The sequence below is a fragment of the Oryctolagus cuniculus genome, chromosome 7 (assembly GCF_051225735.1).
Source record: "Oryctolagus cuniculus isolate XC-2025 breed Fujian yellow rabbit chromosome 7, ASM5122573v1, whole genome shotgun sequence".
Lineage (NCBI taxonomy): Eukaryota > Metazoa > Chordata > Mammalia > Lagomorpha > Leporidae > Oryctolagus > Oryctolagus cuniculus.
In genome coordinates, this window is record NC_142873.1 from 102,183,768 (window position 1) to 102,197,632 (window position 13,865).

General features: G+C 37.8%; 1 protein-coding gene across 1 annotated transcript in view; it reads right to left on the reverse strand.

The window, feature by feature from the left end:
* The window catches only part of LOC100347668 (glutaredoxin-1), a 90,152-nt gene extending 76,766 nt beyond the window's left edge, over positions 1 to 13,386 (reverse strand). Inside the window, exon 1 of the mRNA XM_017346173.4 lies at positions 13,251 to 13,386. The gene's annotated coding sequence lies outside the window, so the exon portion shown is untranslated. The remainder of the gene's footprint in view (positions 1 to 13,250) is intronic.
* Between the last annotated feature and the right edge of the window lie 479 nt (positions 13,387 to 13,865).

Genomic DNA, 13,865 nt, shown 5'->3' on the forward strand with positions numbered 1-13,865 from the left:
GGTGCCAGCGCTGCAGGCAGAGGATTAGCCAAGTGAGCTGCGGCGCCGGCAAACTCTGACTTTCAAGTAAATAAATAAATCTTTAAAAAAAATCCATTGCTGACATTGGTTAATTGCTCTAAAAAAATGACAATGTCTCAGGTTCTTAAGTTTGCCTAGTTTTCATTTTCACATTTGCAACTTATGTCTGAAAAGTAGTTGCTCTAGTTTCAGATATCTAATCCATGTCTTTGCATCTCATAGTTATTCCAGCTCCAGATGTCTAGCCCAAGTTCAAGGAAGGGAGAAGTAGGAAGAGAAACATCTGTCTATTCTTAGAACAGAACTTTTCCCACAAATACCCCCAACAGAATTTTGGTCATTGGTCAGAAATATGTCACATTGTCAACTTGCCAGCCTGGGGGATTATAAAGTGAGTATTTATATTTGTGAAGCCTCTGTCTTACAAGTAGAGTGGTGAATGTGTATAGAGAAAGCTAGTCAGTATCTGCACAGTCAACTTTGGGCTTACCAAAACAGTCAATTTCCAATAATCTGTCCTATCCTATAATGTTGGAAATTGCTCAAGCTCTTCCCGAGGAAAAAAATATAAAATATTACCCAGTTCCCAAATCCTGATAAATATATCAAATTTTTATGTGGCACTTTATGCTTTAGGAACTTCAAACTAAGTGACAAATTCTGTGCAATGCAAACTACACAGTATTTAATGAATGAGAAAAATAGGATGGAAACAAAACAGCCCCATTTTAAAAAGGAAGATTAGGAACTATAGGTATGCATGGAATCCCAGTGTACAGTACTTATGAGGATTCCTTATCCAAGCAGAAGAAAATTATCCTTTCTTATCAATGTGGTGTAAGCACAGAGTGATGCTTTCTGCAATATCTGTAGTGCACACTTCTCTCTGATTTTGCTCTCTGGAAGGTGCCTCCCCATCTGTTTGGCCAAAGCTAAGTTGATAATCATGAGCATGTACATCCTGGGTGTTGTACAGTTTTACAACTTAATTCCTGTTGATGTAAGTTGGGCCTGGAGCAAGGCATTTTAGGAGTTAAAAATCATCGTCTGTGTCTAGCAAGGCTTATTGATTTATATGGAGAATTTCCCCAAAACTTTGTAGCCTTCCCATGCATTAGCTTCCAATCAAGTCAGTAATGAGCTACTGCAGACAGAGATCTTATCCAGAGATCTGGAAAGTCTTCAGACCAGTGGTAGTCAAAGTGATTCCAGGACTCATGTTGGTCAGGGAACAGTTTTTTATTGCTCCATTAAAAGCACAGAAATAGAGAATGAAATTTAAAAACTGTAATAGCTATTTGAAAAAGTAGTTTTATCTGTTGAATTCAATAATAAAAACTAGGTATCCTTCTTTCATGTCATTTTTCGAGTAATTCATTTATATTATATTTTACAAAGTACTGTTCCACACTAGAGGCAGGGCGGGGTGGGGGACAGTGTAATTGGATCTTCACTATAATTTGAGAAGCACATTTTTAGACTGAAAGTTCTAGTCACTTCTCTGTGGGCCTCTTGACCCCCCTTGTCCCTATCTTTACATTTTCTCCTTTGAATACATTTGAAACAATCATCTCTGGGGAAAATATAACACCTCTTAATCCAGATTTCATTGGGTCTCACTTAAACTGACTAGCATAGAGCGCTTAAATGAGATTTTTGAGAAAGTTCAGAGACCTCAATATGCTTTGCTTCAAGACTATATCAATTTATTATGATATTGGCTTAGAATCTGAGATAAACTAACATTTCTATTTCTGAAACTTCTCAAATTATGAAATTCAACTGATTTGTCTGGTGAGATTAGATTTGGACAGTAGTGAATAAGAGGATCTTCCTTCTGACTGTCTGCTTCCCAAAAGAGAACTGCTTGTTAATACCCCATTTTTTCTACAAGGCAAGTACTCATTCTTCTAAGGATGCAAATGCTTTGTTCCACCTGTCTTGTGAGCATTTATGAAAGACAGAAGCCTGATGTCATATTTCTGAATTCATGTTACATGACATATGAACCATAATATATACTATATATATAATATATATAGTGAATTTAACCAGTAATGCAAGAATGTATTAATATCTTTAAAATATCATTTAAAACTCATAACATTTATAATTTAACATAAAATACATGGTGCAAAATTAGGATGTAGTGAAAAAAAGACTTTCAATAAACTTGTTTATCCATGATTAAAACTCAGCAAACTAAGATTAGAAATGTTTCTCATTATTCAAGAAAAGTAATTCCAAATTTATAGGATAAGTTTCATATTCAATGGAAAAATGTTGGAAGTATACTCGTCAGTACTAGTAGCTAGATAAAAATACTATTTTCACCACCAGTATTAAACATTAAATTAGATCCAAGATTGGAAAAGTCTGTATCATGTCAATAGATCTTTCCTGCAGTACATAAAAGTCATCATTAATAAATAAAAAGCAAAGCAACCAGAATAACAAAACATGCTGCCAAAATCTAAATTGAACCCAAGCAAGAAGGTATCTCCACAAGTACAACGTGAGGAATTAATGCTAAATCAATCAGAGTAAGTAAGGGTCACACGGTACTGGCCTTTGAGAAGAAGGAAGCAGAGTAAGCAAAGGACTTCTGATAGCTGGGAGGGTTGCAGGACCAAGAGGTTCAGTTGCTTGAGGGCTTCACAATGGAGGCACCGTTCCCTGAAGCTCAGTGGGACAGTTAATACAGCATCAAAACTGGGAACTGGTTTCCTGAGCTTCAGTTTTCAGTGTGTGAAAAGGTACAGTAAACACCAGATGGTGCAGGTGAGAAAGTAAGAAAAGCTTCAGATATAAGCAGGGAAGGGAACAGGGAAGGCCACGTGTCGCTCCCCCTCTTCGTGGAGGAACGACACTAAGCCCTGCCTAGGCTTCATATCCGAGTCACGGCACCATTAAGTCGCTCCCCCTCTTCATGGAGGAACGACACAGGACCCTGCGCTGTTCTTTCGTCTGCTCGGCCCTCCCCGGGTTTGCTGCTGGTTCTTCCCGGGTTGGCTACCGACCCTTCCACCTCCGTGGAAGGGCGGTTCCCCCTGCCACATTCCCCACTTCCGCGGGGGAGCGGCACACCGCCGGCCGGCTCTCTCGGGGGCTGCACAGGTGTTCCTTCAGATAGATGTTCCTGGTGCATGCCGTCTCTCTCCTCCTTTATAGTCCTCCTCTGCCAACCCCAACTCGGCTGCCCACACACCGAGTACGCTGCTCTCCTCCAATCAGGAGCAGGATCAGCTCCTGGAGGTCATCACTCAAGTTGGCAAGAGGCAGCTGCTGCGTGGAAGCTGTTTTCTCTCCCAGCGCCATATTGTGGGAGAGCAGATGCATAGAATAAGTCTTAATTCCAGTAACTCAGTCCAGTCCGGGTTGCTCCCCACAGCCATGCAATGATCATCATATATTTGGACACATCACAATATATAATAATACAAGAACGCTCTACAACTGTGATGTTTAGAAAGCTCTACTGATACATACTCCTACGAGTGTGAAAAGACCCATCTCATTTAAACATGAACAGAAGATTGTGATCAAAGTATACACAAAATGACTGCAAGATAAAATAAAACAATGTACAGAATCATGTCGTAAAAATATTTGGAAGGATTTTATAATTAAGAAGCACAATATTCATATAAGCATAGACAGGCAGAATAAATCTAAGTCAAAAATACATGAATCATATGAAAATTTAGTATATATTAAACATAGTGTATCAAAAATGTGGGTGGAAAATATGAGGACTTTTTAATAAACTATTCTTTTTTAAAATAAAAAAGGTTAATCTAATTTCTTTAAAGGCGGCGTAACATAGAGAGGTATCTTTCATCCACTGGTTCATTCTGCAAATGCCCAAATAGTCAGCGTTAGGCAGGCCAAAACCAGGAGCTAGGAAGTCCACCTGAGTTTACACTTGGGTGCCAGGAAGCCAATACTTGAGCCATCATTCTCTGCCTCCTAGTTTCATCACCAGAAACTGGATTGGAAATGGAGGAGCCAGGATTCACACCAGGATGCCAATATTCTAGTATTATCCTAATATTAGAATAACTAGAAATTTCTGTGGCAAAAGGGGTAAAATGTGATCATTTTTCACTGTTAGTCAAGAATAAACCCAAAATAACATAGATTGACATTCTTTTAGAAACCACACAAATACTAGAAGAAATTCTGAAAGAAATATATTTACTTACAAAATGAAAAACTCTAGAAAACTCTAATGAGTATGTTATACACAAATTTACCATAAAAGCTGAAACTTATTTTGTACTCTATGGTTATAGAAAGCTTTTGTATTAATTAACTGATTACAGTTTTACATTGTTCCTTTAAAGTAAGCAGAGATATATGACTAAAGCTCGAAGAACAAGAAAGTGAGATTCAGATCTATTCAAGGAAACTATCATTGGCCATACATTCAGGAAGTGTAGGAGGTGAAATCAAAATATATTTGGAACTTTGATGTAGTGCTCTTCCCTTTCTCTCTTCCTGCTCTGTATGACTTTTTCCATACATTTTCTTTACTTTCCTTCTGCTCCTTTACTATCTCGGTTTTTTTTTTTTTTTAACATGGAACTGTAGGTTTATGACATCATAATTGATTAGGATGGTAACCACAACATCACAATGGTTTGTTTATGTTTTTGCTAATTGTGACATCACATTTTATGGCATTATACTTGATTATGACATCACAATGGATTTTAGGACATCACAATCATGACATAGCAATAGTTTATGACATCAAAACAGTGGTTTATGACATCACAAATATTACAAAACTAGTGGATTTATGACATCACAATGGAAGTTTTATGGCATAAATATTGGTTTGTAATATCATAATTATGTTTTTTTAACTTTTATTTAATGAATATAAATTTCCAAAGTACAGCTTATGGATTACAATGGCTTCCCCCCCCCATAACTTCCCTCCCACCCACAACCCTCCCCTACCCTCTCCCTCGCCCCTTCCATTCACATCAAGATTCATTTTCGATTCTCTATATATAGAGAAGATCAGTTTAGCATACATTAAGTAAAGATTTCAACAGTTTGCTCCCACACAGAAACATAAAGTGAAAAATACTGTTTGAGTACTAGTTATAGCATTAAATCTCAATATACAGCACACTAAGGACAAAGATCCTACATGAGGAGTAAGTGCACAGTGACTCCTGTTGTTGACTGAACAAATTGACACTCTTGTTTATGGCCTCAGTAATCACCCTAGGCTCTTGTCATGAGCTGCCAAGGCTATGGAAGCCTTTTGAGTTCATCAACTCTGATCATATTTAGACAAGTTCGTAGTCAAAGTGGAAGTTCTCTCCTCCCTTCAGAGAAAGGTACCTCCTTCTTTGATGACCTGTTCTTTCCACTGGGATCTCACACACAGAGATCTTTCATGTAGGTTTCGTGGTTTTTTGTTTTTTGTTTTTTGGTTTTTTTTTGTTTTTTTTGTTTTTTTTTTTTTTTTGTTTTTTGCCAGAGTGTTTTGACTTTCCATGCCTGAAATACTCTCATGGGCTTTTCAGCCAGATCCGCGTGCTTTAAGGGCTGATTCTGAGGCCAGAGTGCTGTTTAAGACATCTGCCATTCTATGGGTCTGCTGTGTATCTCGCTTCCCATGTTGGATCATTCTCTCCCTTTTTTATTCTATCAGCTAGTATTTGTAGACACTAGTCTTGTTTATGTGCTCCCTTTGGCTCTTAGTCCTATCATTATGATCAATTGTGAACAGAAATTGATCACTGGGACTAGTGAGATGGCATTGGTACATGCCACCTTGATGGGATTGAATTGGAATCCCCTGGTATGTTTCTAACTCTACCATTTGAGGTAAGTCAGCTTGAGCATGTCCCGAATTGCACATCTCTTCCCTCTCTTACTCCCACTCTTACATTTAACAGCGATCACTTTTCAGTTAAGTTTCAACACTTGAGAATAACTGTGTATTGATTACAGAATTCAACCAAAAGTATAAAGTAGAACAAATAAACAAAAAGAATACTAAGAGGGATAACGTGTTAAATTGTTCATCAACAGTCAGGGCAAGGGCTGATCAAGTCACCATTTCTCATAGTGTTCATTTCACTTTAACAGGTTTCCTTTTTGGTGCTCGGTTAGTTGCCACCGATCAGGGAGAACATATGGTATTTGTCCCTTTGGGACTGGCTTATTTCACTCAGCATAATGCTTTCCAGATCCCTAACAGGGATCACTTTTCAGTTAAAATTTAAACACCTAAGAATAATTGTGTGTTAATTACAGAGTTCAACCAATAGTACTAGAACAAAAAATACTAAAATGGATAAAGTATTACATTGTACATCAACAGTCAGGACAAGAGCTGATCAGAAAGTGGATGGATGGATGGCTGAACAGACAGACTGACTGGTAAGTAGATAGATGGATGGGTGGGTGCATGGATAGGTGGGTAGACAGGTGAGTTATTTGAGTGGATCAAAGGAAGCATACATACAATATTGCACAGATACCTGCACAGTGATAGAAAGATGGAGCTCAACAGATAAGAATGTTTCAAGCAAGTGATGTCATGGAGTAACAATGAACAAATCTGTTTCCAGTCTAGGCTGTGAAGAGAGAGGAGGGCCATGTTCCACCACTAATTTGTCTGAGACCATGTCAGAGCAAGATTTTTAATCATTCCCCATAACACCTTCACACTCCCACTACGTATCCAAAAAAACTGGTTAGAAAAGGAAGCAACAATTGCATTGTGCCATGGCTTTTAATTTTGTAGGAAGATAGAAAATAACAACACTTTATTATCTTTCCACTGTTCTTTTTGATGGCCAAACCAACACCATTAATGAAGCCTGGCTCTGGTTCCAACTTGACAGCATACTAGAAATGATTTGCTGAGTTGCCTGTGAACTGGAGATAATTGTTTCTGGAAGTGATATGATTTTATTGATCACTTGCTTCCAGGAGTCATTTGCTATTTGTTGGAGTTACCAGAAATGAATTGTCTCACTAAATATATCTTATAAAGATTTGTGATTATATTGACCTCTTCAGTTACCTGTTGTAACTTCCAGGAAAACACTGAGGGTTCCATAAACAATTTCAATAATGATCAAGGGCTGGCTGAATGACTAGGCCCGCCAGCCTGACAATCAGACACCAATTTTCTGTGGCCTGCTGAGATAGAAAACACCTTTCTTCCACTTGTTCAAATTGTCACATACTGTCTCTGTCACTTGCATTTAGAGTCATTAACAGACACGGATTATTATTACGGTTCAGTTACTTAGCTGCAGAACTGCCAAATTCGTGTTTCTGCAATCATGAGAACAGAACACGACCCCCAGCTAGAACTGTGAAACTCAGTTATGCCCCAGAGAAGATGAGGCAGTTTCTTCATTAGGCAACATTCTGAGTCTCTGAGCAGTGTCAATAATTCATGAAACAAACAGGGAGCTGTGCAATTTATTCAATGCTCCATTTCTTAAATCGCCTCAACCGTAGTTACAAGGGGAACTTGAAAAACATTCATAGAATGGAGCACTTAGCATTTCCTACTATTTTATAAGATAATACCAGAAAAAAAAAAAAAAAAACTAAGACTTTACTACAGGAAAAGTGTAGGTCTTACACATCTCAGAATCAATCACCAAATGTCAACTCCAACCCTAGCAGTTTCTCATATATAATTTTTTTGTGATAAACGTGCAGAAGACTTAGTATTTATCAATCTGTTTTTCAGAAGTCAATCATTCTGGCCAGCGCTGCGGCTCACTAGGCTAATCCTCCGCCTGCAGCGCTGGCCCCCTGGGTTCTAGTCCCGGTTGGGGCACCTGTTCTGTCCCAGTTGCCCCTCTTCCAGTCCAGCTCTCTGCTGTGGCCTGGGAGTGCAGTGGAGGATGGCCCAAGTTCTTGGGCCCTGCACCCGCATGGGAGACCAGGAGGAAGCACCTGGCTCCTGGCTTCGGATCGGTGCAGTGCACTGGCCGTGATGGCCATTTGTGGGGTGAACCAACGAAAAAAAAAAAAGGAAGACCTTTCTCTCTGTCTCTCTCTCTCACTGTCTAACTCTGCCTGTCAAAAAAAAAAAAAAAAAGTCAGTCATTCTGTCTGATATCCCCAGAATTATAGGATGGCTAGCAAGAACTTAAAATAACCTTGTATTTCATTTCATAAATTTGTTTGTATTATCAAAGATACTTTTAAAATACTATGTGTCCTGAAACTTCTATTTTTGTGAAAATATTTCTCCCACTAAGTATAATTGAACATTATAAGTAAAATGAACACCAGAAGACTCTGAAAGACAGAGAGAAGCAGCAGGCTGGCTAAGGACATGGCCTCATGGTAAGCTCCATGAGTTTAATTTTTGCCTGATAAACTTCAGACCCAGAGTTGAAAATTCTTACAACCTGGAAATGCCAATAAACAGAGACAAAAACAAAACAAAAAAAAATGGGGGGGGGGAAGGGGAGGGGAGGGGAGGAGAGGGGAGGGAAGGGGAGAGGAGGGGAAGGAACTGAAATGGGCCAGCATTGTGGCACTGTGGTTCAGATGCTACACACTATACCAGCATCCCATAGGAGTGTCATTTCAAGTCTTGGCTGCTCCTCTTCTGGGCAACTACCTGCTAATGTACCTGGGAAAGTAGAAGAAGATGGTCAAGGGCTTGCACCCCTGCCACCCAGATTGGAGACGTTAATGGAGTTCCAGGCTCCTGGCTTCTGCCTGACCAGCCATGGCAGCCATTTGAGAAGTAAAACAGTGGAAATTGGAAGATTCTCTCTCTCTCTCTCTCTCTCTCTCTCTCTCTCTCTCTCTCTCTCTTCCAATTTGTTTCTCCCTCTCTGTCTGTGCCTTTCAAATAAATAAATTTTAAAAACAAAAGGCTCAACAAAACATTGCTCTATGCATCCAAAGAACCAGAAAAGGGCGGCCCAGTAAGACAGAAAGCTTTTCAGTGATGAGTGTTCAACAGCAGCCAAACACCACAGAAAAAACTGTGGCTACACTGACAGCCACACCAGAAAAGCTGATCCTCCTCACTAGACTGTAATGAGGTGTCCCACCACTCCTGCAGGAGTCATGTCAAAGAAGGTTAACCAGAAATCCAGGAGCTTGAGCTCTGCTGACCAGTGGCTGCATGCCTCCTCCTCCCACCTCCCTCCTGCTGCAGTGTCCCTGAGAACTGCGTGGAGAGCTAGAAGCCACACCACTAAGGAGCAGTAGTGATGAGCTCCCCACTTCTGGTGTCAGCAGGGAGGCCACGAGGGAACGTCTGTGTGATCATAATCAGCACTTTTCCTTCCACTGCTAGAACAACACCAGAGAAAAACAGGTAAAACCATAGGTTTAACTAAGATCATATAGCACACGATGATACAAAAATGCTTATATTCTAATAAAAAATCACCTTTTTTCTCATCGGTCCTCATGTTATTGTGATATTAATACAAAGATAACATATTTCATGTAATTCATAGATATACTTCTAAGAATATAATACTTCTCTCACACCTTTCTTCTTTCTCTATTTCTTTCTTACTTTCTTCTACTATAGTTTTAGTCTGTAATTATTTTAAAATTTATTATATTTTAGTGAAATGGACATCATTTTATTTGATTGTTTTGTATAGCCCTTGCATACTGTCCCACTGAACTAGTCTTTCTTTTTACTTGTTGACCTCTTTATTTAGTGGAGCATTAAACTTTTAACTATAATGCAAATTTAAAATATATTATCTCAAAAAATCCCTTTGATACCAAGAAACAGAAAGATCTCAAACCAAATACAGAAGAGACAATCACTTGATGCCAACACCAAGATGTCAGAGAAGGAAAAATTATCTGACATAGGCTTAAAAAAAAAGCATGAAAAATGTATATTAAAGAGCAATTTTAATGATTTTTGAAACAAATGAAAAAAATAAAAAGTCTCAAAAAAGATGCAAAAGAGAGCCAAATGGAAAATTTACAATTGAAAAATACAATACTTGAAATGTAGACCACAGTGGATGTATTCAACAGTGGAATGGGGAAATGGAGGAAAGAATTTGAAACCTGGAAGACAAAACAATAGAAATCGCTCAATCTGGGGCCAGTGCAGTGGCGCAGTAGGTTAATCCTCCTCCTGCAGCACCGGCATATGGACACCGGCACCATATGGACGCCGGTTCTAGTCCTGGCTGCTCCTCTTCCCATCCAGCTCTCTGCTGTGGCCTGGGAAAGCAGTGGAAGATGGCCCAGATCCCTGGGTCCCTGCACCTGCATGGGAGACCAGGAGGAAGCTCCTGGCTCCGGATCGGCGCAGCACCGGCCGTTGCGGCCATTTGGGGAGTAAACCAGCGGATGAAAGACTTTTCTCCCTGTTTCTCCGTCTCTCTCACTGTCTGTAACTCTACCTCTCAAATAAATAAATAAAATCTTAAAAAAAAAAAAGGAAATCGCCCAATCTTAGCTGCAGAGATAGAATAGAACAAATTAAAAACTATAATAATACAGATTGGAGACCTGTGGGACTTTAACAAATCTAACATTCATGTTACTGGAGTCCTTGAAAGGAGAGGAGAAAGAGGATAAGGCTGAGAAGAACTTGAAGAAATCATAGCTGAGAGCATAGCAAATTTGGCAGGAAACACAAACCCACATATTCAAGAAGCTGAATGAAAAGACATTAAATCCAAGACACATCATCTTTAAACTTTTGAACATTAAGCAAAGAAAAAGCAACCAAGGAAAAGGACATCTTCCCTATAGGAAACAATTGGTACAACCACATCTTTCTTGTTAGAAAGTAGCTAGATAAAAGAAATATCACTCCAGAACCCTGTACTTAAGGAAACTGTTTTTCAAGATGAAGGATAAATGAAGATGTTCAATGAGGAAGAAAAATGTCACTAACAGATATATTCTTGAATGTGTCATTAACAGATATTTTCTGGAATGTGAAACTAACAGATATACTCTGAAAATGCCTAAAGGAAGTTTTCTAGGCAGAGAATAAATGATCAAGGAACTTTGAGACATTGAGAAAGAGAACCAGGAGCCAGCATTGTAGCATAAGGGGTAAAGGCACAACCTGCAACTCTAGCAACCCATATGGACTCTAGTTGGTTTCCTGCCCATTCCTCTTCTAATGCAGCTCCATGCTAATGGCCTGGGAAAGAGTCTGGGAATTTGGTCCCCTGGAACCCAACTGGAAGACCAGGATGGAGTTCCTGGCTCCTTGCTTCAGCCTGGTGAAGCCCTGGCTATTGCAGTCATCCAGGAAGTGATCCAGTGGATGGAAAATCCTCTGTCTCTGTCTCTGTCTCTCCTTATCTCTATGAAACTCTGAATTTCAAAATAAATAAATATTTTAAAAATAAAAGAAAGAAAACTAGTAAGCAAAAATATGTACAAATACAGTAAGTTTTTTTCTCTTGAATGGTCTAAATTATGCTTGACTTAAAAATTATATATCCAATATGCTTCTAAATATACAGAAAGTAAATTATGTTCAACAGTCATAAACTGGAGTGGGTAAAGGAATATGAAGAGAAGTAGGGTTTCTGACTTCACTTGAACTGATAAATACAAAACATTCATAAATTATAATACATAGGACTAACTGTAAAAAAAACTTTACAACCAGAAACATAAAAAGACATTAGAAGCAAATCAAAATGAATTTACAAAAAAAAATCAAGTAGCCCATGGTAAATAAGAAAAAAGAAAACAGAGAAGGAAAAAAACAGAATAAACATGAAACAAAAACTGAAACAACTATGACATGACGATAATTATATTACATTTTCATAAACTGGCCAAAAACACCGAAAGAGAGTATCTTAAAAATTACCACCTGATTATATGCTATGTATGAGAAATTCTTTTCATATAAAGTTAAAATAAAAGAATAAAAAACATTTTCTGCAAGCATTAATTCAAGATAAACAAGAGCATCCCCATTAATATCAGATAAAGTAGATTTCAGAAGAAAAAATTGTCACAAAGACACTGTATGTTCATAAAAGTCAATCCATCAAAAAACACAGACTGAAAGAACTTAGAAGACAAATACACAACAACAATTATAAACATCAACAGTAGAATAGCTAGACAGAAAATCAACAAGAATCTTCAACAACTCAACAGAGCCATAGATCAAAGAGTGGCAAAAGTGTTTATAGAACACTTCATCCAAAAAAAGACACATATACATTCTTTTCAAATTCCCATGGAACATATACCAAAATAGACCATATCCTGTGTCACAAAACAAGCCATAACAAACCTAAAAGAATTGAAATCATATACCCTATTCCCTGAAAGAGATAGAGTAAAGCTAGAAACCAAAAACAGAAAGATACTAGGAAAAAAAATCACCAAAAATTATAAACTAAATTCATACCTAAATGATCCGTGAGTCAAATAGAAAATCTCAAAAAAAAATTTTAAATGAAAACAAAACCTATCAAAATATTCGAGGTACCACTAAAGCTGTACTGGGAAGGGGATTTATATCACTAAATACATTAGACATGAGATGAAGACGAAAATAATCTACAGGTCACATCAAGAACCTAAATATCAAAGATGAAATAAAGCATAAGAAATTAAATAATAAACCTCAGAGTAGAAATCATTGAAACTGGAGGCAGAAAAACAAAGAGGAACAATGAAATAAAGACATGATTTTTGGCAGAGTTATTAAATTGGAAAATGTCTAACAAGTCTGTCAGAGGGAAAAAAGACAACTTACAGCTATCGGAAATGAAATGGAGGATTTCACTATAGGCCTTGTGAAATCAAAAAGATAACATGAAATACAAACAGCCCTGCACTCATTCATAAATTTGACAACTTTGACCCTGCGAGGCACTTCCTCACAAGATAAACTACCACAATTCACTCAATATTAAATAGATCATTAGACTAGCCCTAAAACTAGTAAGGAAATGCATTTATAACTTAACTTTTCCAAAATCTCTAGGTCCGATGATTGCACTGGAAAATTCTACTAACAGTTTAAGAATTAATCCTAAATCTACAAAATCCTTTCTAAAAACTAAAGCAATTAATTTAATAAAGCCAGTTTACCCTGATGCCAGAACCAGCAAAAATAATATCAAAATTAAAAATATATAAAAACAAATAAATAAACTATAGACCAATACAAATACAGACACAAAAGTCCTTAACAAAATATCACTATGTTCTTCAGTTTCTGGCTACTAAAACTAAAATACCTCAGAAGAGCTTCTTAAGAAAGAAGGTTTGTTTCAGCTTGCAGTTTGTAGGTTCAAGGTGCAAAATCAGGTGTCTCCATTTGTTCGAGCACCTACTAAGGCTAGAGCAGTGGGAGGAGTGACTACATGATGAGCCAGGAAGCAGAGAAATGGGGATGGGGTGGGGAGGTGCAGCCTTTATTCTACCCTTGGTGTGGTGAATGACATCATAATGCAACCACAGCTCCCTAGCAACCTAATCCAAACCAATGATTTTCAGTTGATAAAACCTCCAACTTTAATCTATCAACCATTAATCTATTAGCTGTTAATGTAAGACTTTTGGGTTTCAACATCTGCATGAGTTTGTAGAGCAAAATTTTGTTCCAGCCATAACAATCATCCAGTAATATTTAGCAATATGTAAAAGGAATTATAGATTAACCAAAAGGAGTTTATTCCAAGGAAGTACAGCTGGTTTGAGATTCAGAAATTATCCAGTATGTCACCACTTTAAAAGCCTAAAGAAGAAAACATTATATGATCATGTTAATTGATTCAAGTAATCACTTGACAAAATTCAGAACCTAGTCATGATAAAAAATCAGGAATATAAGAATAAGGTAGCATTCATTT